This window comes from Molothrus ater, chromosome 17 (genome assembly GCF_012460135.2).
Source record: "Molothrus ater isolate BHLD 08-10-18 breed brown headed cowbird chromosome 17, BPBGC_Mater_1.1, whole genome shotgun sequence".
NCBI lineage: Eukaryota > Metazoa > Chordata > Aves > Passeriformes > Icteridae > Molothrus > Molothrus ater.
Window position 1 is genome coordinate 996,494 of NC_050494.2, and position 25,783 is coordinate 1,022,276.

The 25,783-nt window shown below is 51.4% G+C and overlaps 1 protein-coding gene across 9 annotated transcripts in view; it reads right to left on the reverse strand.

Annotated features, from left to right (window-relative positions):
- Positions 1-25,783, reverse strand: part of DLGAP4 (DLG associated protein 4) — a 153,836-nt gene that overhangs the window by 12,505 nt on the left and 115,548 nt on the right. The gene's annotated exons all lie outside the window — the stretch shown is intronic.

The window sequence follows — 25,783 nt, forward strand, 5'->3', positions numbered from 1 at the left end:
AGAGTCCAAGTGAAAATGAGCCCCAGGGACAATTCATACCCAAGACAATATGGACACATTGATTTTATGGGTCACAAGAATCACTTCAGACCTGATTGTTCTCCTTCTGCAGGTGAAGATACCTGTACCAGTTAGAGGCACTGCTGAGAAACCTACCTAAATTTTGTTAGTCAAGAGGAAAATAATACAAGTTAGAAATCATAGAGGCTTGGGTTGGAGGGACCTTAAAGCTCATCTTTTTCCTACCTCTGCTATGGCAGGGACACCTTCCACTGTCCCAGGTTGCTCCAAGCCCTCTCCAGCCTGGCCTTGAACACTGCCAGGGATGGAGCAGCCACAGCTTCTCTGGGCACCCTGTGCCAGGGCCTCATCACCCTCACAAAGATAATTTTTCCCCTAATATCTAACCTAAATCTCACCTTTTAAAAACAATTTCTGCTTGTTCTATTACTATCTGCCCATGTGAAAAGTCACATGGCTCCCATGTATTTCCATCTAGACACAATGGGAAATGCCTGTGAACTGCCACCTCCTGCTCTGACAGAATGAATGTCTTTAGAGAGCTGGAGGAGATTTAAAAGAAGTTTTATAGTGATTAAACAAAACTCCCAGAAAACAAAGTCAAGTGACTGCATTTGTTTATAGAGGCAGTTTATGGAAATGCTATAAAATACCTCAGTGCTTTCCCTTTGTGAATCTCAGTAGCAGTGATCTTTGAAAAACTGAAAATCTCACCTTGATACTACACTGAGTAAGAGACACACACGAGGGGCTGTGGGAGCCAGGACAGGGCTCTGGGCTCTCCTGCCCAGGGAAGAGCCCTCTCACCTGTTGTGACAGCCCTGCATAAACCCAGCCCAGACACCATGAGTACTTCTGAAGGAGGTCAGAGGAGAAACTCAACACTTCCCATCCTCAGCTTCCAGCCCCAGCATGGCTGGAATGGCAGCTGGGACAAGGGGACCACTGCAGGCCGGTCACTTCTCCCACCATGTTATCCTCTTGTTCCCAGGACAGGGCCAGGCCCTGGGCTCTGCCACCCTGAGCCCACAGGGACTGCAGAGGCAGGAGAAGCCCAGCAGGGTCAGGGAGCAGAGCAGAGGGCAGGAGGGATGCAGCAGGGACAGAGGAGAGCAGAGGGGCAGCAGGCTGGGGTCACACCCTGCCCCTCCAAGGCAGGAGTGTCACTCCAACCACTGCAGCTGTTCCCACCAGCAGCTACAGAAGATGAGCAGCCCTCACTCAGAATGACACCCCAGACACTTTTCCTGACCCATGGCAAGTGCCCATTTCCCCCTGAACAGCATCAATTCATTGGTGGGAAAAGCACAGAGAGGGGAGATGCCATTCCTGAGTACCCCTGCTCCCACAGAGGCTCCTCTGGGAGCAGCCTCCACCCAGCCCCACGCTGCAGCTCCCCTGGCACAGCTGGTACCCCACGCTGCAGCTCCCCTGGCACAGCTGGTACCCCACACTGCAGCTCTCCTGGCACAGCTGGTACCCCACACTGCAGCTCCCCTGGCACAGCTGGTACCCCACACTGCAGCTCTCCTGGCACAGCTGGTACCCCACGCTGCAGCTCTCCTGGCACAGCTGGTACCCCACGCTGCAGCTCCCCTGGCACAGCTGGTACCCCACACTGCAGCTCCCCTGGCACAGCTGGTACCCCACGCTGCAGCTCCCCTGGCACAGCTGGTACCCCACGCTGCAGCTCCCCTGGCACAGCTGGTACCAGGCTTGCACACTGCCTTTCAGCAATCTGGCATTTTGTTACACAGAGAAATAAGTTGTTAGCTTTAAGCAAATGGCCTCCTCCAAGCCCTCCCTGAGCAGGCAGAGAGGCTGTCCCAGCACTGTCAGACCTGTGCCAAGCACATGGCCATGGCTGGGAGAGGTTTGTTACCCATTGCTCCTGTTCAGGTCCTGGCCACAGCACTCCTGCACACCCCAAAGCTCTGCTGGCAGGACAGTATTTTATCATCCATGTATCCATCTGGCACTTGGTGTCAGGAAAAAAGGGACTGCCCTGCACTTGCCTGACCACTCCAAGTACAGCACGTTCCTGTGTATCACTAGAATGAAAGAACTGGACATATCTGTAGAAAAAGGACTTCAAACTCAAGGGTGCATCTCTCAAATGTTGCAATCAGAAGCAAATGCAGAAGCAAAGGCTCCCTCTGAACATCAGCTGTGTTTGTAGGCCAGCACTAGAGCTCTCATCCAGAAATGCACCACAAAATGCTCTGTACAACCATTTGTGCTCTCTGATCAGCCGTGACTGAGATGCCCTCAGTGAGAGCTGCAGCCCTGCTCACCTCAGAGCCACAGGGTGCCCAGGGATGCCTGGGGCAGCCACAGGGACATTCAGGGCTGCATGAGCCCCAGCAGCCAGCTCCAATCACAGATCCAACCACAGACCCAGTCCCTGTACTTTGGGAGGGAACATTTCACCAGAGAAGGAAAGGCTGAGGGCTGTGAACTCTTTACATGAGGGACTTTGGATTTTTCAATGATTAAGCATCATGGAGATGCTCCAATTTGGAATTCCTGAGCACAGAAATGATAATAAGCACTGATATACTGAGAGCTATTACACTGGGAAGGCAAAGCAGGTTGCTTTTTTTATAAAAAAAGCCACTTGTAGAAGGTCACCAATTTAAAAGAGGCATGAAGCAACAGAAGACACACCCCAAGAATGCTGGGTTAAAAATAAGGTACCTCACTGCTGGCTCCTGACAGATCTGGCCAGCCCTCCTTTCAGCAGAGCCTGCTGCAGAGTCAGCAGGGACACAGCAGATGCTGCAGGGGACACCAGGCACAGGCACTCCCACAGGCAGCTGCAGCAGCTGACACTGGGGCTGCTGTGTGTGCCACAGGAGACACTGGCATTTCTCCCCAGCCTCCCCAAAGCCATTGTCAGGGGTTTTTAAGCGAGCTGAAGCCATGGTGAGCAGCTCCACCCTGCTCCAACCACACATCCAGCAAGTGTCCCTTCTGTCCTGCGGGCTCAGACAGGTCTCCAACCCAGCCAGCACAGGGCAGCAGCCCAAAGGAGCATTCCCTGCCTCTCCCTGCCCCGGGGTGAATTCATCAATAACCAGCAAGGCCCCCAAGCCCAACCATTCTGCCTCAAGGAGTCACCAGGTGGGAGGAGAAAAGCCATGAGCTGGTGCCAGGAGGAGCAGCCTGCATCTCTGGGTGGGGGTGCCTCATCCCAGGGATGGGTGCCCTGCCAGCTCAGTGCCCATTTAGTGCTGGCACACACTTCTTCCACAGAGGGGCTGGGATAAGGTGTGGTTTCTGAAGCTCATCTGCTCTGTGCTGGGCCTCAGGATGGGCTGATCCCCCTCAAGAACACTCACTAATGAGGGCTGAGGCCTTTCACACCAAAGAGGTGAAGCAGCACAGATAGTGGGAGCCCTGGCATCTCTGATCAGCACCACACTCCTGCTGTGCACCCAGCCCAGGACCCTGCCCTGTCCTGCAGCACCTGCACTGTCCAGGTGGGCACAAGAGAGTCACCAGTGCCTCCTCCTGCTGCCACATCCTGCCTGGCTCCTCCAGCACAGCCAGGGCTGCCAGAGGAGCTGAGAGCCCAGCCAGGCAGGCCTGGAGCTCAGTCCTGGTGGCCAGGCACAGCCCTGCACACGGGCACCCTGCAGCACAGCAGGGTGGGCAGAGGCCATGGGAGCAGGGCCAGTGGAATTCTGATCTCATGCAGGTTTTGTAGGAGCACAAAGCTCCAGGCAACAGGAGCTCAGCTGGGCTTTAAGGCCACCCCATTCCTCCCTGCTGGCCTTTGTGCAGAGGATGCAGAAATGGGGTCCCATAGTATTAAGGAGCACCAAGTTGTGAGACCCAGGACTTGCTGCATCACCCACAGCCTGTTTGCTTGCTACAGACTCCTCCTCCTCACTCCAGGCCTTCCTCACTCACAGCTCCAGAGGGCTCTGAGCCCTGGCAGCACAGGGGGAAGGAGCAGGTCCCTGGCTGCAGCAGTGGGGATGCCAGGATGGAGGGGTTGGAACCTTTCTGTGCACACAACTGGAACATGGGAGAACAGAGAGAACCCACACTGCTGCTTTTCCTGCCTCTGCAGAAGGCAAGGAAGCCCTGCAGACACCCTGCCTACACATCTGCACTGAACAGCCTCAGCAGTCCTCTTCAGAGGGCCATCAGGAAGGGCTCAGCTCTGAACCATCTGTGCCACAGAGCATTTCCAGAGAGAGCAGGCACTTCCATCAGCCCCTGGCACTGGAACAGGGCACATGGACCTTCCTGCAGCCAGGGGCAGGTAAGAGAATGCAGGACCGGACAGACTGGAGCACACAGCACCTCACAGAGCCTGCCCAGAGCCTGCCCACAGAACCTTCCCACCACTCCCAGGAGATACCAGACCTACATGGAGCACAGCTTAGGGACCACGTGTCAGCCACAAGCTCCTCAGACAGTGAGACAAGCTGTGCTGAAAGGTGCTGCCACAACAAGAGCAATCCTTTCTGCTGATGCACTGAAGCATCATCCACTTGACCTGCCTGATGCAGGGTCCTGTGCCTGCAGCATCTCATCCAGATGTGGCAAATAAAGCTCAGCAGCAGCACAAGGAAGTGTCCACTGGACTCAAGCACACACACAGGTGGTCAGTGCAGCAGCACAAGCACACAGTGCCCAGGGCAGCTCTAACAGCATGAGCCAGCAGCTCAGAGACAAGAGGGACCTGCTAGCACAACAAGAGAGGGAAAACACAACTGAAGATATGTAGAGATTTGCATTCCAGAGAGTATTTCCCAGGAGTGGCACTTATTGCAGGCAGGCTCCATCCCTCCTTGCTTTTAAACACTTTCTAAACATTGAGTGGCAGTCCCAAAATGTCGATTCTGTCACTCTGGAGCTGCAGGGTCTGTTCTGCCAACTGCACTCTGAGCTTTGTGTCTGGGCTGGTTTGGGCTCTGCAGGCTTGAATGTCTCTAGGATGTGCCAGACCATGGAACCAGGCAGAGAGGGGAAGGGAACTGGGTGCCACAGGATTCCTGTCCCACAGCAGTGACCAGCCCCTGTGTCCCTCTCCCTGTTTAATGCTGCCCTTTCTGCAAGGTTTGCTCAGGGTTATCCAGCACAGACATGGAATTAGGGCATAAATGTGAACCAGACAGGAATTAGCCAGTGTCACCAGGTCACAGGCTGCTCCCCTATCCCTCCTCCACGTGGGATGGTTTCCAGCTGCTCTGCAAAGCAGCAAACTGCAGGGAGGAGGGGATGCTTTGGGAGGGTCCATGTAAGGAATGATGGCAAATCCTCCATGCACCCAGTACTGCAGCCACTCCTAGGTGCACCAAGGGTATCAGCATTAATCATCCACGTTTAGTGCAATTAGGGAGGTCTTGTTAGTTTTTCTCTAAGCTAGCAGTTTCTAGAATCTCCTGCAGAAGTAAATTCCACCAGCTAATGATGCACTGCATGAAATATCCTCTCCCTTCACCATCACTTCACTTCAAGCACTGCCACATCACTTGGAGGATGGCATATGTGGATGCTTTTAACTCACTTCCCTGCCACTGCAGAAGTCCAGGGAATCTCAACACACCTCCTCAAAGTCACAGCCAGTCAAAATCCATATGGCCAGAAATGGCTGGAAACCATGGCAAACCAAATCTCTTCTTATCTGTGTCAGAGCTCAGCAGTTGAAACAAGCTATTTTAGGTTATGCTGATTGCTGAAGCCCAAATCCAGTCACTCCCAAGCATCTGCTCACGTGTCACAGCAGACACATCTCAAGCTCTCCATGCACAGGCAGCAAGATGCACCTTGAGCACACAATAAGTGCAATATCCCAGGTGCTGCCATCTCAGAAAGGTGAGTGTGCCAGTCCAGCATGGCTGAACAGCACTGAGACTCCCCACACGCCTCCCCCAGCCCACCAGGAACCTCTGCCCAGGACTTTGTGACAGCTCCAGGAACAGGAGTTGCTCCCCTACAGCAGAATCACCCCCAAAGCTGTGGGACAACCAAGCCCACAGAGGGGTCCACAGAAGGTTTTGCAAACACTGCCCCACTGCTGAGGCATTATTGGCACATTCCCACTTATGGACAGTCCTGGAAGCAGGGTGGAGCGGTCACCATCATTTGAAGTGTGCCACTAAACACTGTTCACAGAAGAGCTGGCCAAGAGGGTGCTGAAAACACTGATGGCAGCCAGCAGCTTGTCAGCACAGAGTGTGATAACAGGAACAGGCCTGTGCTGATGGCAGCAATCACTGAGCTCCCCAGCACAAATGGGGCTCCCAGGGAATTGCTGCATCCCCCAGAACATAAGTAACCAACAATCCTACAGCCCACCTAAAATTCTGAGAAATTGCCACCATCACTGCCAACAAAACCACCCTCAAGGTAAGAATTAATTTCTCCATCACTTTGTTCAGCATCAGGGCTTTTATCACTGTTTTCAGTTACTGTATCCCAAATTTTTCCTGATGCAGGAAATCTGCTACTCTCCCTTGCTCACAGGAAGATATTCCACTGTTTTAGGCAAGGACAAGCATTTAGTGATGCCACCAGAGGAGCAGCAGAGGTGGTTTTCCCAGGACATTATGAAAAACCTTCCCTCCCCACACCCAGATGACGAGGGATTCTTTGCAAGCTGAAAACAAACCCCACCCTGTAGCCATAGGGCCAGGGAAAGCACACGTGTCAGCAGCTGAGGAGACAGCACTGAACAAACTCTGCACCTGGGACATGGGAAGGCATCAGGCTGGACTCATCTCACAGTGCAAAATTCCAGCCTTTAGTCAACACTCTTTCCACTTGGACAGTGGCTGTCAGGCAGCCAGCACCCAAGATTTACATCTTCTAAGCTACAATCATCAAGAGGCTTTAATAGCCAGATTCAGTTGAAGCTATTTCCTCCCTTAAGTATGTACAAACCAAGATGTGGCAACATTATGCTAATAGTGAAGAATCAAAGTCAAAATTGCTGGGAAACTTCTGTTGGCTGAGGCACAGGACAAGCTTTGCATGTTAGAGAAAGCTACTCCATATTCTATTTCATTGTTTAACATGGCATTATCCATAAGATTAAAAAAAAAATCACATGAACAAGCACAGAAAAGACTGTAGCAGGCTGCTCCCTCTCCATTAGCATTAAATTTGACAGTGGTTCAGCTGTTGCAGCACAGTCTGGTCTGATCTGGAGAGGAAGGGAAGTCCTCAGACTCGGAGCAGACAATTAAGCAAATATTCCAACCTTTTATTCCCTTTGGGTAGAGTGCTAGGAAGCTTTGGAAAGCTGTGCTCATTGCTTGGATTGCCCAGGGCTCCCAGCTGAACTAACCATGGACCCTGCAGAGCACAGAGCTGTCCTCCCTGGTGACAGAGGCACACAGGAGCAGAGCCATGTGTCCCCAGTGCCACTGCTCATACTGCTCTCCCAGAGGCCAAGAGTCCCCAGCTCTGAGTACCTGAGAATTCCAAGTGTCACAAGCAGTCCCTGAACAATGGATGCCCCAAGGGAGGGGGTATCTGGAGCAAACCCAGCACTTTCTGCAATAGCTCATTTCAGGAATTGAGCAGGATTGACAAGAGGAGCCACTGTGCAACCCCAGCTCTGAAATCAGAGAGCACAACAGACCCCAGGCCTGCACACAGAGCCTTCTTCTGGGGCTCCAGTACCTGTGACCTACAAAGCTCCCAGCCACCACCAGGTCCTCGTCTTCACAGCTCGCTCTGCTTTTCCTGGAGGCTCCAAAGCACCACATTCCTGGTTCACAGGCCTCAAGAGTCCCCAGAAGCTTTCAAGTTCAGAGCCCAGACCACCACTTAGCCACAAGCATGGGTAGCAGGTCTGGATTCAGGGTGCAGGACCTGTTTGCCCACAGCCTGGCCCCTCCAGCCTGCAGAACCTGCCATGAAGGAATGCCAAGGATCTGAGACTTTGCTAGGAAAGGGACACAAGGGAGAGGCCAGAGCCCAGCTCTGCCCAGCACATCCAGGGAACAGACTCAGTTCTAGCCCACAGAGCTGAAGGCACTGCCTTAATCATGCTGTTCCCGTGGCACTGGGACCTACTCCCTTCTGTCCCCTGTCTGGAATTCAGGATGTGATAATGACTCCCTGGCCTTCCAAGGAGGGTTATCAGTAAAGCCCAGCCTCCAGCAACAGCATTAAACATCACCAGAGCACTCCCTGCTGCTTTCAGGAACCTGCTCACTGTGGAACAGACCATTCTCCTGCCTTGGCAGTTATTGCCAAAAGCCTTCTTGGCTTCATTTCCCACCTTGCTTATATTTATTCCTGTTTCCAAATGAGCGATCTCCACTCCTTTCAACTTAGGAGTTGTGTAACTCCAGCTACAAAATAAAAACCATCCACACCAAATTCAGAAATCTCAGGGTGTTCTGCAGGATATTCCAAAAAGCTTCCTCTCCAGGAAGCTTTTCTCCTTCCTCCCTTCACCTGTAAACACCAAGTACCAACCAGCAGGTGAAGAGAGGCATTTTGGCTTTTCCTGATCAGTGGCTCAGCACTGGTAGAGAGTGAATGGCAGGATAGAGAACATGTAACAAGTGATTTAGAGTGGCTTAAGGAAGGTGATGAGAATGATCCAGACAGATCATGTTTTGAAGGTGCTCCTGAAAGAGACAGTTAACCAGAGGTGTCTTTGGAAGAAGCCACTCCTTGCTCAAGCACAGCAATGGGACCTTCCCACAAAACAGTGCTCACTTGGTCTCCCAGAGCCTGAAGGAAAACACACTAGCCCAGCTATTCCATAGTCCAAGGAGCTCTAAACAGATCAAGAGCAGCCTTGAAAGAAGCCTATCCACAATGCCCTCTTCCTGCTCATCTTCAGCACTCCCTCCCAGCATGTTCCAGGTGCTCTGAGGCATCTGCACCCACAGCAGGCACCACAAGGAGCACTGGGGTTCTCAGGAATGTAAAGCCCCTGCTTTGGCAGTTCTGAAGTGACCTAACCAGGAAGCACAATGGGGCCACAGCAAAAATGTGGGATCTGCTGGACTCAGTTTAACAGAAAACATCAGTCCAAGGGACATTCCAGATAGGAATTTCTGGGGCTCTGCTTACAGGTCTGCAGAGTTACAGCCCTGCCAAGAGCCGTGTGCCAGCCTTTGAAGGCACTGAGAGGTTCAGCAGGCTGGTGATGTTCTAACCATGTCCATACCCATCCCTTCCCCTGCTCCCAGCCCAGGTCCCAGGCAGCTCCTGCTCCAAAGCACACAGGGCAAGTTCCTCCTGCAAGGGTAGATGGAGGCAACAAATCAAACTGCTCCTTGCAGACACCTCCTCACCCAACCAAGGCCATAATGGTTTTGGAAAGAACCAGCTCAAGATTTCTAAAACTTGACTACTAAGAGCTGACACACCAAGGAAAAGATGGTGCCATCAGTTCTCCAGGAAAAATCCCATCTCTACACTTCTCTGAAAATCCCAGCCAAACTGCAAAGATTGCCCAAGGCTGCAGTTATTCCTCCACTTGGCCATCTCCCCACACTTGGCCTGGGAACAATTTTAGACTTGGAATGCATTACTGCATTCAAGCAGCCACTCCTTGTCATGCCAGTTGTCCAACCCCCAGACCAGCTGGAGGATGAAATTCCTAGGAACAGTGACATGCCAATCTTTGGATGCAGGGCTTTCCAGGGCAGCCACCAGCTCGGCCTCTGCTGTGCTCAGCTCCAAGGCATTGCTGAGAACAGCTCCTGTGGCCTCCCAGGACAGACTGACTGTGTCAGCTACTTGGGGTGAGTCCAGCAAGTGCTTTCACCTGAAGTGGCCTCGTGAAATAAGAGCCACCAGCCAAAAATAACCCAACAGTGAGCACCAACAGAGCCCCAGAGCAGCACTGAGCTTGTGGGATACGAGGGTGGCCGCAAGGAGCAGGTCTCCAACTGCCTGCTCAAGGGGCTTGTTTGCCAGGAGGAATCCTCCATCAGACTATGGCAAAATGCTCCAGAACATGGTGCCACTGTGGGGGCACACGGCTGGGAAGGACAGAAGGACACTGCTCTGCCCTTGTCACTGCAGGGGGAAGCACAGAGCATATCCAGGCAGGACCCTCAGCACACACAGTGGGTCCCAGTGTCACCTGTACAAGGGCTTGGAGTCACTTCTAATGACTGGGACACCACATTGGGAAACAAACCCACTGTATCCCTGCTGCTACATTTTCCTGGAAAGCACTTTCAAGGAAACATCGGGTTGTTTATGTAGCAGAGGCCCAGTTTCAGAGGAAGAGCTGCCCAGTCAAGTTTCTTGGATCTGGGCCCTGCAGAAGCCTCAAGACAGGCACAGCAGATACTGACTGAAGATGAAGGTCAGTGGAACAGGATGACTCCACCAGACAATTCCTCTGTAGGGCTCTGGCAGCCAGGCAGGACCAACACTGTGAACTTGCTGTCAGCAAGAGACTGATCCAGCAGGGAGAAGTCCAGTGCTGGAAAGAGAGAGGGGTTAAACTCTCACTACAGCCCAGGTTACTGGAGACCTGCAGCTCATACTGCAGGAGTAACTGTCCTCCTCAATACACCTAAAAAAGTCTGCTCTCAGCTCTGTCACTGTATGATAGCAAGTGAAAAAAGTCCTTTATCCAACATCCTTTCCAAAGCCAAAACCAGCCACAAATGCTTTTGAAGATAAATCAATGGTAAACTGAAGGCGGCAAAGAAGTGGGACATCAATGAATAAGAGCATTAATTTTCACATCTGACATCTCTTGTTTCCAATGGCACAGAGCTGGTGAAGAGCTGGCAGATCTTGGACCCCAGTCAGAGGGGGCTGGTGCACCCCAGAAACGTGTGGGGCCCAAAGCCCTGCTGCCCCACAGGGCCCCCACACTGCTGCTGGGTGGGGCTCCACCTGCTCCAGGGGCATCCCAAACCCACTGGAGGTGCCAGCTGCTCTGGGATTAGCCTCTTGTGGCCTTTCAGGGAGGCACAGCAGCTTTGCCAGCCCTTCCCACAGTGGCCATTCTCCAGATGCTATGGCTGGTGCCCCCAGCAGCACCATCACACCAACAAATCCTCTTCTCAGGGGTGTTTCTATTCCTGTCCCAGACATGCAGCAGATACAGGATGCCTATGAGATGACAGCAGACAAGCTTCATACCTACAAGCCCAAGGCTTGAGATGGAGAAGACAGCTCTGCATTAAAGCAGCCACAGGCAAAAAAACCCAACAACCCCTTTTAGCAAGAGATTCAATACTAGTCTTTAGCTGTAACTATGACACACAGCCCAGCTGAGGAAACAGAACAGCAACACATTATTTTGGATACTGCTTTGTAAACAGATGTGTGGCCAGTTATCTAATTGTGGGAACATGGACGGGAGTAGGCTTGGAGGGAGCAGCAGAGCACTTGCAGGGTTATTTCACTGCAAGCTCACAGCAGTTTGCATCATCTCCATCAGGAAATTTCCATGGACTGCAATGTCAGCAGCTTTGCTGCAACATGCCTGGGAGAATGTGTGAGGTGCCACCTCCCTTGGGTACCACAGGACCATCCCCTCCTACTCTGGCCACTTACAGACACAACTGAGGAGACAGTTACAGGAGGTATTTCCTCAGCTAATTGCTAATTACATTAATTGGCAAGATGTCTGACTCAGCTGCTCTAGAGCCTGGTGGAAGCTGGGCCTCCTTCTCCCTGTAGCAGGAATGCCTTATCCGTGGGGACAGGGTGTGACAGCAGTGAGTCACCTCAGCCACAGCAGGCCACCACAACTGGTGCCAGCACAGCGTCCTGACTGCAGGAGGATGTGTCTGCCCTGGCAGCTCCCAGCAGGCAGGCAGTGCTGGCAGGGATCCAGCACCAACACAGGTGTTCTGCACAAGGTAACACAGCCAGCATTCCTGTGATGGCATCCATGGACAGAGGACAGCAGCCAGAACCACTGAGCTCAAAGGAAAAATGGACAAAATAGCCCAGGATTGGGGTGGCACAACACAGAACATAGAACTGTGCTTGCACTCTGCCCTGCCACACAGTGTCACAGCCACAGGGACAGCAGCAGAGCTGGGAACAGCAGAGCCAGGGCCCTTTTGCTCCCACCTGCACCAGACTCCCCTCAGTGCTGAGCAGCCCCTGCCCACGCCCAGGTGCCAGATGGACACACAACCCCATCCCACTGTGGGGCCGTGGGGGGCTCAGGTCTGAGCTCTGTTAACATCCCACTCATGAGGGACAGAAGATCCAGGTAACTTCTGGTTTCTCTAGGTCTGGCACCCAACCAAGCATGCTCCAATTTAAAATACAAATATCAGTACTGTGTTAAGTACCAGCTGTCCTGAAAGCCAGGGTGGCATCCCAAATCCAGCACAGCCTCTCAGGCTGCTGTCTGGCAGGACATGTGCCTGGCACAACAGAGTCTTCCCCAGGACTGTTCAGCTGGAGTGTTTCAGAAGAGCTCCCTGTTCAGAACTCAGGAACACAGTTCAGTGCTATGGCAGGGCTGAAGGAAACATCTCAATACAACTCTGCTGGGAGTTTTGGCCAAGCTGGTAAATCTCCCACAGGAGCACCAGTGCATGCCAGTTCTGCAGGCACAGATATGCACACAGCATTTCAGGGAGTGGCCAAGAATGGACTGGACACTGAGTACCCCCTTCTAAACTAACAGCACTCTGGAATTGTCTTACAGACTTCAGTCTGAGCTTTCTCTTTGCTCACTTCTGCTGTGATTTTGTAGCACAAACATGATTTTAACAAACAATTTTAACAGGGTCTGAATTCACATGCTGGCTGGAAGCCTTGCCTTAGCAGGCTGCCTTTTCTTCCTTCAGCTGCATCACAGGACACCTGTGCCCTACCTCCTCAATACATGGAGCACTCTGAACACAGAGGAAGGCACAACAGCACTTCCTAAAGCTAGAGAGGGGCTCTTGTGAGCAAATGATCCTGCACTTCCTCATCCAGGCTGTTATCAGAGAAATAATGCTCTCAGGAATCTAAGCAGAGAACTGCTTTATGGTTTGATTCAGCAGCCCCTGCCAGAATGAAGCACTGTGCTTTAGGCCTTGGTTCTTGCACACCAGATGCCAGGAGTTTCAAAACCCTCAAGTTATTTAGATTTCCCCGTATACCATATGTTCTCTGTAAGGGTCAGAACAATCCTTAGTTACTGTTAGGTGTAAGAGCCATAAAGTGCAAAGAGCAATGCCAAGGAACAATAATTGCTTCTGCAGTGTGGAAGCTCTCAGCCTGGCTGTGGCAGGTTTCAGTCAGACTTTGTCCTGCCATGTCCCACTGGGATCCCCCTGGATGAGGGATGTTGACCTGCTGGCTCCCTGAAGGTACCAGGGAACAAGAAGACAAACTGAGCAAACAAGAAGGCTCAACCTGAAACTCTGGAGAGAGAGCACACCACAAAAATTCCCAAACCACTACTAAGTGTAGGTTTCCCTCCATTAAGATGACCCATCCCTGCTCCCCTTCCAGCCAGTAAGTACTGTGGGGATCTCTGTGCAGCCCACCAAGGTGAGCAACAAGCACCTGCTGCCCCTCAAGACCAGAAACAACCACAACACCAGCACACACCGTAAAGCAGCCGCACTCTGAGGAGCAGGTGCAGAGCTGGAACCACAGCACTTGAAGAGTCATTTCCCATAGGAGAACATGGGCCCAGATTTTCATGCCTTGGTGCCTAACAGGATATCAGGTAGCAGTTCAGAGGTGTTAAGCACTATGCTTTATCAATACCAGAAAAATCAGACCTCCCAAGCAGAAACTCCTTACTAAGGAAATTCACTTGCTTGTCTTACCTGTGAGAGTTCATCATAAAGCCAGCTAAGAAGTTTTATTAATAAATCTCACCTGCAAGAGGAAAAATAAGTTCTACCTTCAGTTTTTAGTTACTGGAACATGCAGAAATTGTGCAGAGACCAGAGTTGTCATATGCACAAGTTTCACTGCAGAACATGCAGAGTTCCCCCTTCAGCAGCTCTGTGCTGGACTATTTCCTTCCTACAATTCTGACTGTAGCTACTTGAAAACCCCAACTCTGACCTTCCCCACTTAGAGATGGAGGAAAACAGCAACCAAGAGTTCAGAACTGCAGTCAGTGCTTGCCAGCAAGAGAACTCCACTGGCAGCCTTCCAAGCCTGTGCACTGGACCTCGACGTGTTACACACGGCCAGCTCCAAATCCAGGCAGCCAGAAGTACCATGGTCCAAGAGCAGGGCCAGGTCTGGCAGGAATCAGCTGTGATGCAAATGGATGGCTCAGAGAACCTCAGCACAAGAGGCCAATTGAACAGCAGCCATGACCCCTTCAAATAAAGAAATCTGCTGGTAACTTGAAGCCAAGTGCACAGAGAGAATGTGCAGAACAGCTGAGCTCAGGTGTGCCCACGGTGCAGCACAGCACACACAGGTATTCCCAAACCAGCACAGACCAGCCTCCTCCTGAATCCATCCCCTCTCCAGGAAAACCTCAAAGGACTTGGAAAACCTGGGCACGGGGTTATGGCTTCTGGAGTTTACTGAGAATCCCAGGAAGCTCTGGCTGGAAGGAACCCAGAAGGTCATCCAGTCCCACACACCTTCCACTAGCCCAGGCTGCCCTGTCCCTGTGGCCAGGTGTGCAGGCTTCCCAGTTTACCAGCCATTCCCAAGTTTCTGGCAATCCTGCCAAGAGGATTAAGCACCCGTCAGCCCAAAGAGAGTTAAACTGTCAGCTCAGCTTTCAGCACCAGGAGCACAGAGGTGTCTGACAGCACTGCCAGCTGTGCTTCCCTCCAAGCTCCAAAGTTTCTCACAGTGTTGCACAACACACAGTGCAGCAAGTCTGCCTAAAATATGCAAATATTACTGACACACAAGTGATTCACAGCCTGGCTGGACAAGGAGATCTTTAAGACTGAAGAGCAACCATGTGCCACCCTTGCCCATTCTGGGCTTGCCCCACCAGTACACAGAGCTCAGGCACAGGTACCTTGGCTCACTGAGCTATCTTCCTTCTGCTGAGGGCTTAGAGAAGCACAGACAATGAAAAAGCAAATGCATTTCTCTCCAAAGCAGCAGGAAGGATTCTCTTCTCTTTAACCACTCACTGACCAGTTACCAAGAGGCAAAGGGACACCAAGGGAAAAATCCTGCTCTGTGTGGCAGCTTGTCCAGATGGGAACCTGAGGCTTCACCACATTCAGTAACTTCACTTTTCTACTCATCTGCCAGCTCTGCAGCCTCTTCTTCTGTTTGCTTTGAGCACAAACCCATATTTGTTAACCTCCATCTCTGGGTGATGCTTGCAGGAGCCATCACCTGTATATGAGTACACAAGGCCATGGCTGCAACAGGATCAGGCAGCTCTGGTTTCACAGCCTTTATCAGAGATCACACACAACAATTTGATGCCTGCTGCAAGCCAGGACCTGGAGACAAGCAATCTCTTGACTTGCAATCTGAACAAGCACTCAGTGTCACAACCCTGAACCAGCTCCTGCTGCAGGAATGAAGGAAACTTCAGTGCTGGGGAGATGCCCAGAGAGACTTGTAGCAATTTTCACTAATTTATCTTTCAGGCAAGAACACCATTTCCCTGTATCTTGGATATTTTTGCAGATATTCTGTAAACACTGTCAGTGTCCACTCACTCTTCCCTTTTAAGTCTAGACACTGTTTACCACCCTGTAGGTGACCCTCTTCTACAAAGACATTTTAAAAGTTGTTTGAACACTGGTCTGAAGTTCAGATTTGCAGAATATTAGGTTTTATGATTCTGTTCCCATCCTCAAGCACTCAGCCTGCCTTGGTTGGCACCTCAGGTTTTCCCTCTTTTCCTTTTTCAGAGGCCAACTGAGCTCACCTGAGGGGCTTGAGGAACCTGCAGGTCCTGAGAGAAGGGGGTTGGCACAGGGGAAAGAACATCACCCAATGCATTTGCAAGGGTAAAACCCTTGCACTGCAGCCCAGGGGGGTCTGTGCAGCCCTGCAAGGAAAAGCAGATAACAGCTAATCCTCTAGGGCTCAAATCTAGGGGATAAGGAACTCCACACAGTCCTATTCTGAGAGAATAAACCATTTCCCAGTGACTTACTCATGCAATAAAGGAATTTGATGAGTTAACTATTTAGACAAGCCCATGAGTAAGGACAGAATCAACCTACTCTTCCAGGAAGCAACCTACTCATAGCCTTTCATGGAAATCTCCAAATACTTGGGAAGTAGTTGTTTTGCTGTATTAAGGGAAACTTCATCACCCTTCCCTGTGGCTGAAAATGTTAAACATGCACACACTGAAAATGTTAAACATGCTACAATATAGCTAAACCTACAAAGCGTGCAGTTTGTAGGTGAGTTTTTAACTCCTTTCCTGAACAGCCTCTGTCTGCCCACTGCAGCCATAAACAATGTCAATCCCAGACCTTCATGCTGTTATTTTCTCCTCTACAGGAACCTGAGTGCTGGAAGTCAGAGTCAAGTAGCCTTGGAATGGCCTTGCAGCCACCAGGACAGATGTGACCAGTGTCAGGAGAGAATGAAAACATCTCCTGCCCTCTGTTTTTCTAAGCAGTGCTGGTTAAAAAGCAGATTTTAGCATCTTTAGCCAGACAGCAGCTACTTTAAAAACAGCAGCAGTATAAATTAATATGATTCAAATGCAATTGGCCTTTCAGTCATTTTTCCCCTAAACAGGACATGTATCAAATGTTTCAGGGGAACAGACAAGGTAAGAAAAACCTTTGTCTTCATGCTAAGAGCTGTTGTAGCCTTTAATCCTGAAGACCCAGCAACCCAGAAGAAAAACTAGGAAAAGAAAAAAGGATGAGACTGTCAGCAGAACTGCTGGAAAACAGTTCTGATCTTTTCAGGAAAACAGCCAAAAATTTCTCTCACACTGAAGAAGTCAACGCGTTTGAGCTTCCACATTACACAAAGTTTTGTCCTTTTTGCCTGAATACAAGGTTGCTTAAAGCAAGCAAAGCTCAAGGGAGCTGATACACTTGCCAAGGAAGTGTCAACCCTGAGAGATGACAACCCGGAGCAGCCCCAGCCAAACTGTGCAGGTGCCATGCACAGGTCCCTGCTGAGCAGTGGGACCAGCACACAGCACCCCAACCTCACCCAAAGACACCCCACAAACAGGGGAAATCTGCTTGTCCATCCCCCAATATCAAACATTACAAACAGAACAGTTACAGGTAACAAGCTTCTGTGTGTTGTGCTTCTTGGTACGACAAAGCCCTCTAACAAAACCAAGAAATAACTGGAAAGCATCAGCTCCCTGCTTGCCAGGCCAGGCACTGACACCAGCCTGTCTCCCATTAATCAGGAGGAAGTTAGTTAATATTTGAGTAGGCTATTACAGCTCAAGGCAGAGGATCGAGTACACCGTGCCATGCTCTCAACCAGACTCCTCACAAAACAGTTAAAACAAGATAAAGCTGGAGACAAATGCACAGCAAAGACTGTACAGGGCAGAATACATCCTCACAGTGTTTTGGTGACAAATCATGGTATTTCAGGAAACAGGAAGTTCCCCGGTTTTGGCAGAGTAGAATTAAGCCATGAAATAAGCCCAGTTCTCTGCTAATCCCTGCCTCTGCTGAGCTCACATAGACCGTGCTGGCTCTCCTGGTCTCATCACCCAGCTCACCCCACTGGGTGCTTTCCACAGAGGAGGCAGCTGTCTCAGGAGTGCTGGAAAGGCAGGAGGCCCCAAAAAAAGCTCTTCCAAGTCACACCCTGGTGAAACACCAGCTTTTCTGACTGATGTCAGAGCTGACACAGCTCAGTGTACCTGTCCCCCAGCCCAGCAGCACCATGCCCAGGATGTGACCCAGTGAGGGCCTGGGTTTTTAGCACCACAAGCATTTGACAACAGAGCCCACAGCATAGCAACTGCTGAACATTTGGGACTTCCTGGCATTAACTTAAGTGAGCTCAACAACACACGAGGAGAGGGAGACAGTTTTGAGAAGGAGAGTATATGAGATCTTTTCTGCCACCACTGCTCTGGTAACAGCCTTAAAATCACAGCTGTAATTCAGGCTCATTTCAAAGCTCCATATCTTCCCTGAAGTCTATTGAGCTGTTCTGCTTTCTGCTCCAGCTATTGATTACTGGGATGGATGGGGTGAGGGGGAACATGAGCCACTGCCTCCCAGCCACTTCTCAGTGATGCCACATCTTGTGACATCACGACTGTCTCCATGGTGACACAGCAACACAACTGAATTGAAACAGGAGGAGGCCAATTAGAACAAGAAAGCTCTTTTGTGGCTGGAACCATAGTAATGAGCAGAAATAAGAGAAGCTGTTATAAAAAAGACATGGTTGTAACAATAAAAAGCTTGCTTTTAGCTTGCTAGGTGAATCCCAAACCATATCTGTATGTAAAATCCCTTCTAAACCAGGAAACCCATGATACCACTAGCTGCATTCCCAGATCCACAGAACGCCTGGATCTAAGAGATCACTTTTCATCTCCCCTCTGTCAAGTTCTCCTCTCCCCTGGAGCTTGCTCACACACTCAGGAGGCTGCTCAGCCCTTGAGCTCGAGCAGAGCACCCAAGCTGAGGTGCCTTTCAGCCTCCACAATTAGCACACACACGTGTGCGGGGGCACACACAAAAGAATCCAAGCCCAGGCCGCCAATGCACAGTGACTCAGCCAGCAAAGGCTCCACCCTCAGGGATGAAGCACACTCCGGGTTTGGAATGGATGACATGAACAAGATCTGGACCCTCTAAATATCTATTCTGATTTATTTTCAACCTCCAAATGAGAGACACACACAAGCCATCTCAGCCAGAGCCAGCAGCACCACGACAGTGCCAAGTCCGACTCCAGCTGATCTGTGCTTCCCATCCTACGGCGCAGGTTGGTCAGGAAGCACTTGCTGCAGTCCCACAGATGAGACAGCTGCTCCATTGCTCCAGAGTGCCTAGAAGCAACACACAACTCCAGGAACTCCCCAGGGAGAGCAGCTGCTTGGAGTGTTCCACAGCCAGGCTCTCAGCCTGAGGCACCTCCACTGTGGCTATGCATTCAGCCCATTAAACACCAGTGACATGCCGTACACTCACCGGATTTTTCTTTTCTCAACCAAGTCTAAAAGCTGCAGCAGGAGGGAACAAGCTGAGCACAAGCTTCCCAAGAAAGGAAGATTGAAGGTGTGAGGCACAGCACAAAGTCAGGGCACCTGGAGCAAGGAGAGCAGCCAACAAAGCCACTGAAGCACAGCAACTCTGCACACACTGGAGGTTAAACCTGCACGGGAAACGCTGCCTCCCACAGCTCCTGGGAGCAGCCCTGTTGTGCTCCTCTCCTGCAATTCCATGGGAAAGCGAGGCATGCAATGCTGCCAGGGCAGGCAGAGCACACAGGTCCCTGGTCCTGGCACCCCCATGGCATGAGGAGGCAGGGCAGCAATCTGCTTGGCAGCTGCTCTGTGATAAGAGGCACAGCTGCCCAAAACTGAGTTGCCTTAGAAAAAAAAAAAGATGCTGAAAAGCACCATAAGAATTAGGATAAATTAGATTTAACAGGTGCCCTCAACCTCTGCAGAAGCATTTTTTGGTCCTAATCCATTCAAGTGAGTCTTTGTACATAACCCTTGTACCAGCCCCTGCATCTGTCAGGTGAGGTTATTTCACATGCAGCAGCAGAACCTGAAGTAAGGCACTAACAGTGACTGGGGTTCTTGCTGGGATTCACCATTAAAAATGAGCCATCCTGTGGCACATGGCTGAGAAATGGGACAATGGCACTTCCTCAAGCCACTGTCACCTCTGAACACAGCTGGTTCAAGCACAGCTTTTGGCACACGGCTTCTGTAGAGCTGCACCTGAGTGGCTCCAATTTCCAAACGGCAGAGACCCTTCAAAAGGTTTGTGTTCATGTTTTAGTACATTCTGGACCCTGTGTTTCTGCTTTACCAGCTCCTTCACCCAGATCTGCAATCACATGCACCTGCTGCCTGCACACACCATCACCCACACCCAGAGCATGTTTGCTAACAGAGCAAGAACTAGCACAGAGCAGAAAACATGATTTTCTCTGTGAACCAGGCCTTGCAGCAGTAGAAAAAGCATCAACTACAGAAGGGAAAGAAACAGGCAGAGGCAGAAAAAATGGCTTTGGAAATAACCAGCCTCTAAAGTTATTTTTAGAGCTGCCTCCCCCAACACCCAAGATATTCAGAGCCGTTCAAAAAAAATATAAATCAAAGGTAAGTGCACAAATAGCACTGCCAGGAGCAGGCAAACAGTGCTTCAAAGTTACTGCTGCCACCAACAGCGATGGCTGGCCTGCTTCTGCTCCATTCAGGCAGCCTCCTCAGCCTGGGCTCTGCTTTGCTGTGCCACAGTGAGCTCAGGGCAGCCAGCCCAGTGTGCTGGGCACTGCACACAGTGCCAGGCGGGCACTGCGGTCCCGGGGGAAAGAACAGCGCTTCCATCCCCTTGGAGAGCACACAGGTACAGAATCAATGAGATTGGAAAAGATCCCTGAGACTGAGTCCAGTCTATGACCGAACATCATCCTGCCACCTAAACCAGGACTGAGCCTCCTGAGCCGCCTCCTCTGAGATTGAGTCCAACCTGTGACCGAACATCATCCTGTCAACTAAACCACGGCTGAGCCTCCTGAGCCGCCTCCTCTCCAGGCTGCTCCAGGTGCCCCATTCCCTTCCCTGGACAACGGGACTGTGTCCCTGCGCACTCTCGGAGCTGCACTCGGAGCTCACCCGGCCCGGCCCCGGCCCCGCGGGCAGCGCCTCAGCAGCGGCCCGGCCCGGCCCGGCCGGCGCTCAGTTCGCCCTACGGCCCTGCTGCAAAGCGCGGCGGCCGCAAAGCGCGCCCGGCGGCGGCCAGGGCAGGGCAGGCAGCGCCCGGGGCCGGGGCCGAGCGGGACCCCCCGGCCCTGGGACCGCCCCCCCCCCCCGGCCCGGGATCTCCCCCCCGGCTCCGGGATCAATCCTCCCCCCCTCGCCCGGCCCGCAGCGCCCGGGGCTGCCCCGGCCGCTCCCGCTGCGGCCCCCGGAGCAGCACACCGCCCCCGTGCGAAATGCGCCCTGGGCCCGTCTCGCCAGCAGGCACCGGGCAGCTCCCAGCTCCAGCTCCCGGGGCCCAGGCGGCTCCTGCTGTCACTGAATCACTTGGGCTGGAAAACACCTCTGAGACCACTGGGTCTAACCTGTGATCTGTCCTCACCTTGTCACCGGCCCAGAGCACCCAGTGCCACATCCAGTCCTTCCCTGGACACTTCCAGGGAAGGGGACTCCACCATGTCCCTGGGCCAGTGCCTGACCACCCTGTCCGTGAAGAAATTCCTCCTAATGTCCAACCTAAACAGCTTAAGGACAGTGTCCTCTCATCCTGTTGCAGGCTGCCTGGGAGCAGAGGCTGGTCGCTGCCCTGAGGACACCACTCAAGATGTTCTCCCTTGTATCTCTTAACCTGCACATTTCATCAGTCCTGATGCACTACAAAGAGGAATTAAAGCATCCACAGATGAACACCCAAAAGGCAGGGATCCCTTCTGGCTGGGGCGCACACAGGGCCCCAGTGTGCCAGAGGGAACGTGTGACTGTCAGAGCTGTGTGTCCAGCAAAGCCTCACACGGCTGGGACAGCAAGCAGCAGCCACAGCAGCAGCCACCCGGGCACGGTGACAGCAGCCACAGCTCCATCAGGCCTTTTGGCTGCCCTCCCCAAAGCCCTGATTCCCCCAGCCAGCCTGGTTCAGTGCTTGACTCGTGTGAGAAGAGCTCCTGGGAGGGAGCAGGGCCTGGAGGGCTGCTCTGGCAGCATCTCCTCAGCACCTGGGTGCTCTGCAGCACTCATCTCCAGCAGGGCCCTCAAAGGAGCAGCGATAAAAGTTAATGTGTGGCACCACACTGCTGGTCGTGCAGCAGCGAGAAGATTGCAGGGTGACAGCAACGCTGACACTGAACCTGTGCCAAGAACAAAGGCCAACAGCAGCAGCACCGTGGCCAAGGCAACAGGCTGCTGGTGAGCAGGGCTCTGCTTCCCAGCATCCAGGATTCCCTGCTCAAGGCCTGGCGCTTGGCACGCTGAAAACCTAAGCATCACTGAAACCCAATACTTTGGAAATAAAGTAGCTGCTTTGTCCAGAACCAGAAGCTCAGAAGGTGCAAGCACTGTCCCAACACCCTCATACTTCCAAGGGATCAGACTAAACACTGTTTCAGGCACTGGGAGAAGTTTTCCAATTCCATTCCACCAGCATCCATCTCCCCAGAGCCACCTTCTTCCCAGGAAAGCATCAGCCCAGGCAGTACAAGGCTGGGCATTACAGCAGTCCGGCACTGCCAGGGAGCTTGCTGTGCTGAGAGGCCAGAATTCCCAGTCTGGGCCTGCTGCTGGAGGGGCAGCTCAGACTGGCAGCACTGGCAGCTGCTCAACGGAGCACACCAAAGCCTGGAAGAGTTCCTGCACAGAAATGTTTGGGGCACACTGAGGGACTGAAAAGCCTCAGGGTTCAAACAAGGGAAAGGAGGGCTCCCAACAAAGCAGCCACTGCAGTGACCTGAGAGCCCTGGCAGGGCCCAGGACCTGTCCTGCACACATTGTTCTCCACAGAGCAGCACTGACCAGGCTGGCAGCCAAGCACAGACACAGCTCCTAACGAGGGCCTGCAGCAGGGTCCAGGCACTCCCTCAGGGACAACCCCACAGCAACCTTTGGGACACCTTCTCTGGCTTCAGATACAGGTAGCTGGCTTATGTGTAAGGCCTAAGAGGGATTTACACTTCAGCCTCTGAATTTTAACTTCTAATTCAATGCAGCTCTAGATATGCCCACTCTGGGTATGAAGTTTAGGCTTGGAGATCCCTCCTGCATGCAGCAGATGCCTGGCTGGGCCCCGTTCAGGTAGATCTTAACCACTCCCAGAACAGAAACAAAACAAGACAAATAATACTTAGAAGTTTGACTAATCTTATGAAAAGAACTTGTAATAAAAATTCCCTTTTATGAACTCTTAAATAGCTTTCAGCTTTCATCAAACATCACGTTGCACTATGACAGTGCATCAGCAGAAAGGCATAAGCAACTTCTGATCTCCACTTCAATTCCAGCTCTGACAGACCAGCACCACAGGTAAGAATTTACCTTTGAAACATTCACCACTCAAGTTTCTTGGTCAAACTTCAAACTGAAGAGACAAAACAGCAGCTTAAGCTTTGATCTCTTGGAACTAGGTTCAGAAAAGATGCCACCACAGTGAAAAGATTTTCACTGCAGTGAAACCTGGATATCTTAATGAAGAGCACTAAATGGGATACACAAGACTGACTGTCAACACACCCTTGATGTAAATACTAGTGCTAAGGTTTAAAACTTATGCACATTCCTTTTCAAGTACTGCTGTCTGATGCACCAAGAGACTCGGGTGAGTCTCCTTAGAGACTGGTTTCATGTTCTTGGTGTTCCCAGAGAAACTGAGAAATTTCACCCCCCTAGACCCTGCAGAGCAGAGGGGATAACCCAGTTCTGCATGCACGGTCTGCTCAGGGGATGCTGCAGCACCTGTGCAGGCATCAAGCACCCTGCCTGGGTGCCAGCAGGTGCATGTGCCCCTCTGCCTTTACTGGCAATTCACACTGCAAGGCTAAGGAGGAAGGAAGGAGGAGAGAATCAGAACTCAGCTGCTTTCTTAGATATACAGAAATTTGGGAAGAGGCCTGGCAGTGCATAACCCACAGCCCTGTCCTCTACAGAAATGGAGCAGTCTCCAGACCTGGGGGGCCATTAACTCCCTCAGCAATGCTTGTCACCTTCTGTGACAGCAGATCAGCAGCCACATTGAGCTATGTCGGCACTGGGACTGGCCTACCTAATGCTGCCCATTTATTTAATTAGAGACCAGACTCATGTGGGCAGATGGATCTGAGCACTTACCTCGCTGTTTTCAGTGAAAATCACAAATACTTTTCAATTGTGCCTTTTTCATTCACCAGCCAGACCCTAGCAGAGCAGAAGTTGTTTCCTCTTGCTTCTCCAGGGACAGAAGGTTGGTACTTAATGCACCAATCTGCACCAAAGGGCCAGCAATTAATTAATTCTGCAAGATAAACTGAAGTGGACAGAATTTCTGAATATTTTCTCCTCTCCTAAACTGGCCCATCTGCAAATAGTTTAACTTTTGCCTGTTTAAAGGCAGCTTATGTTAAACCCTGGTGTCATTCTGCACCCCACTTCTTCTGTCTAGGCGGGAGACCAGGAGAGAAGGGAAAGAAACTCATTTTTCCATGAGTGCTTCTGGAGAGACCCAAATTCACCACTCCCAACTGCAGCTCTCACAGAACTTTATCCAACGCCTGAACTCTAATCGCCTTTCACAGCGAAGAGCAATCATACTTAGCACTGCTCCCCTCCCTTTTAAATCTGCTCTGATAGAAAACACACTGACAACTTTTCACTGCAGAAATTACAGGGGATTTTTCTTGAACAAGGCCACCCGCCTGCACAGCCTTAATCCTTCCAACTCACATATGTCCCTGTAACTTGCACTGCTCTGAATCCAATTATGCCTCTTCAATCCATTAAAAATATTTGAGGCTGTTGTGCAGGTTGCACATAGCAAGAGTATCAGCTGAAGAGGCACAACCAGGCCCTGCTGTACCATGGCTCTGCAGGTGGGCATGAAGTGGGTTATGAGAAAAATTAAAGTGTCACGGTGACTTTCACACAATCCAGTGACTAGCTCACTCCAGACCATCCCAGTCTGGGCTCAAACAACAAGAAAATCCATACAGGAGACAAGACCTGACACCCAGCTGTTTGTAAATGCCCAGCTGTCATTAGTTACCCATGAAAGCTTTCACAGTTCTCTTGCTCTGGCAGCACACATGGCTGGGAACATGCTCACAGAGCAGCAGGTCTCCTGTGCATCAGCTGGGGCAGCAGAATAACCTCGAGCTGAGCAGTCAGAAGTGTCCACAAACCCAAACTGCACACCACACACAGATCAAGCACCCAACCACTGACATACAGAGCTGTGAGCAAAGCAAGCTGACAACGTGTGCTGTGACACCGGCTACAGGGACCTGTGGGGCTCGCAGCACACTGTGCTTCGCTGATCCCACTGGACTGTACAGACAGACAACCCACACTTCACAGAAACCAAGTTCTTCCCTTATCACCTTTGCTACCCAGGGTCTCCTTGTCCTTTCCAGGCTGGCACAGTGCACAGTAGTTACACTCCAGCACTTCCCCAGATCCTGGGGCCCTCAGCTGCACCCCAAAGTTACACTGCCATGACAGAAGTGGGATGAAGTAGCAAGCTAGATGCAAAATTAGCATGCGGCAGTTCGGCATTTGCACCTTAAAGATGAGGTTTTAGGTTTTCCACACCTGCCAACAACAGACAAATTCTGCAGATAACCCTCCTCCAAGTATCTGGGCGCAGACACACATCAATACTTATCTGAAAGCCAAAGAGACTGAATTTGATCAATAGTTACAGTTTTCTCCATGCCTTCAAGCACATGTAACTTCATAGCACCAAATGCCTGTTGGAAGAGCAATTACCAGCAAAGTAATTTGGACCCTCTGGAATCAAGTCTGCCAACTTACACGACTTGGCAATCTGGCTTGTTATCATCCCACATGATTGGAATTTATTTTAGGATTCAATGCCACATGCTGTGGTTTTTTTTTTTCCTCCCTTTTCTTCTTTTCCTCTCCCAAGTGACAAGCTACAGCCTAGGATTCAGAGGTCCTAATTCCATTCTCATCTCAAAGACATTTCCTGCCCACCTTGGGGTCAAGGTCTTGGCAGAATAAGTGATATTAGCACTACCAACAGCA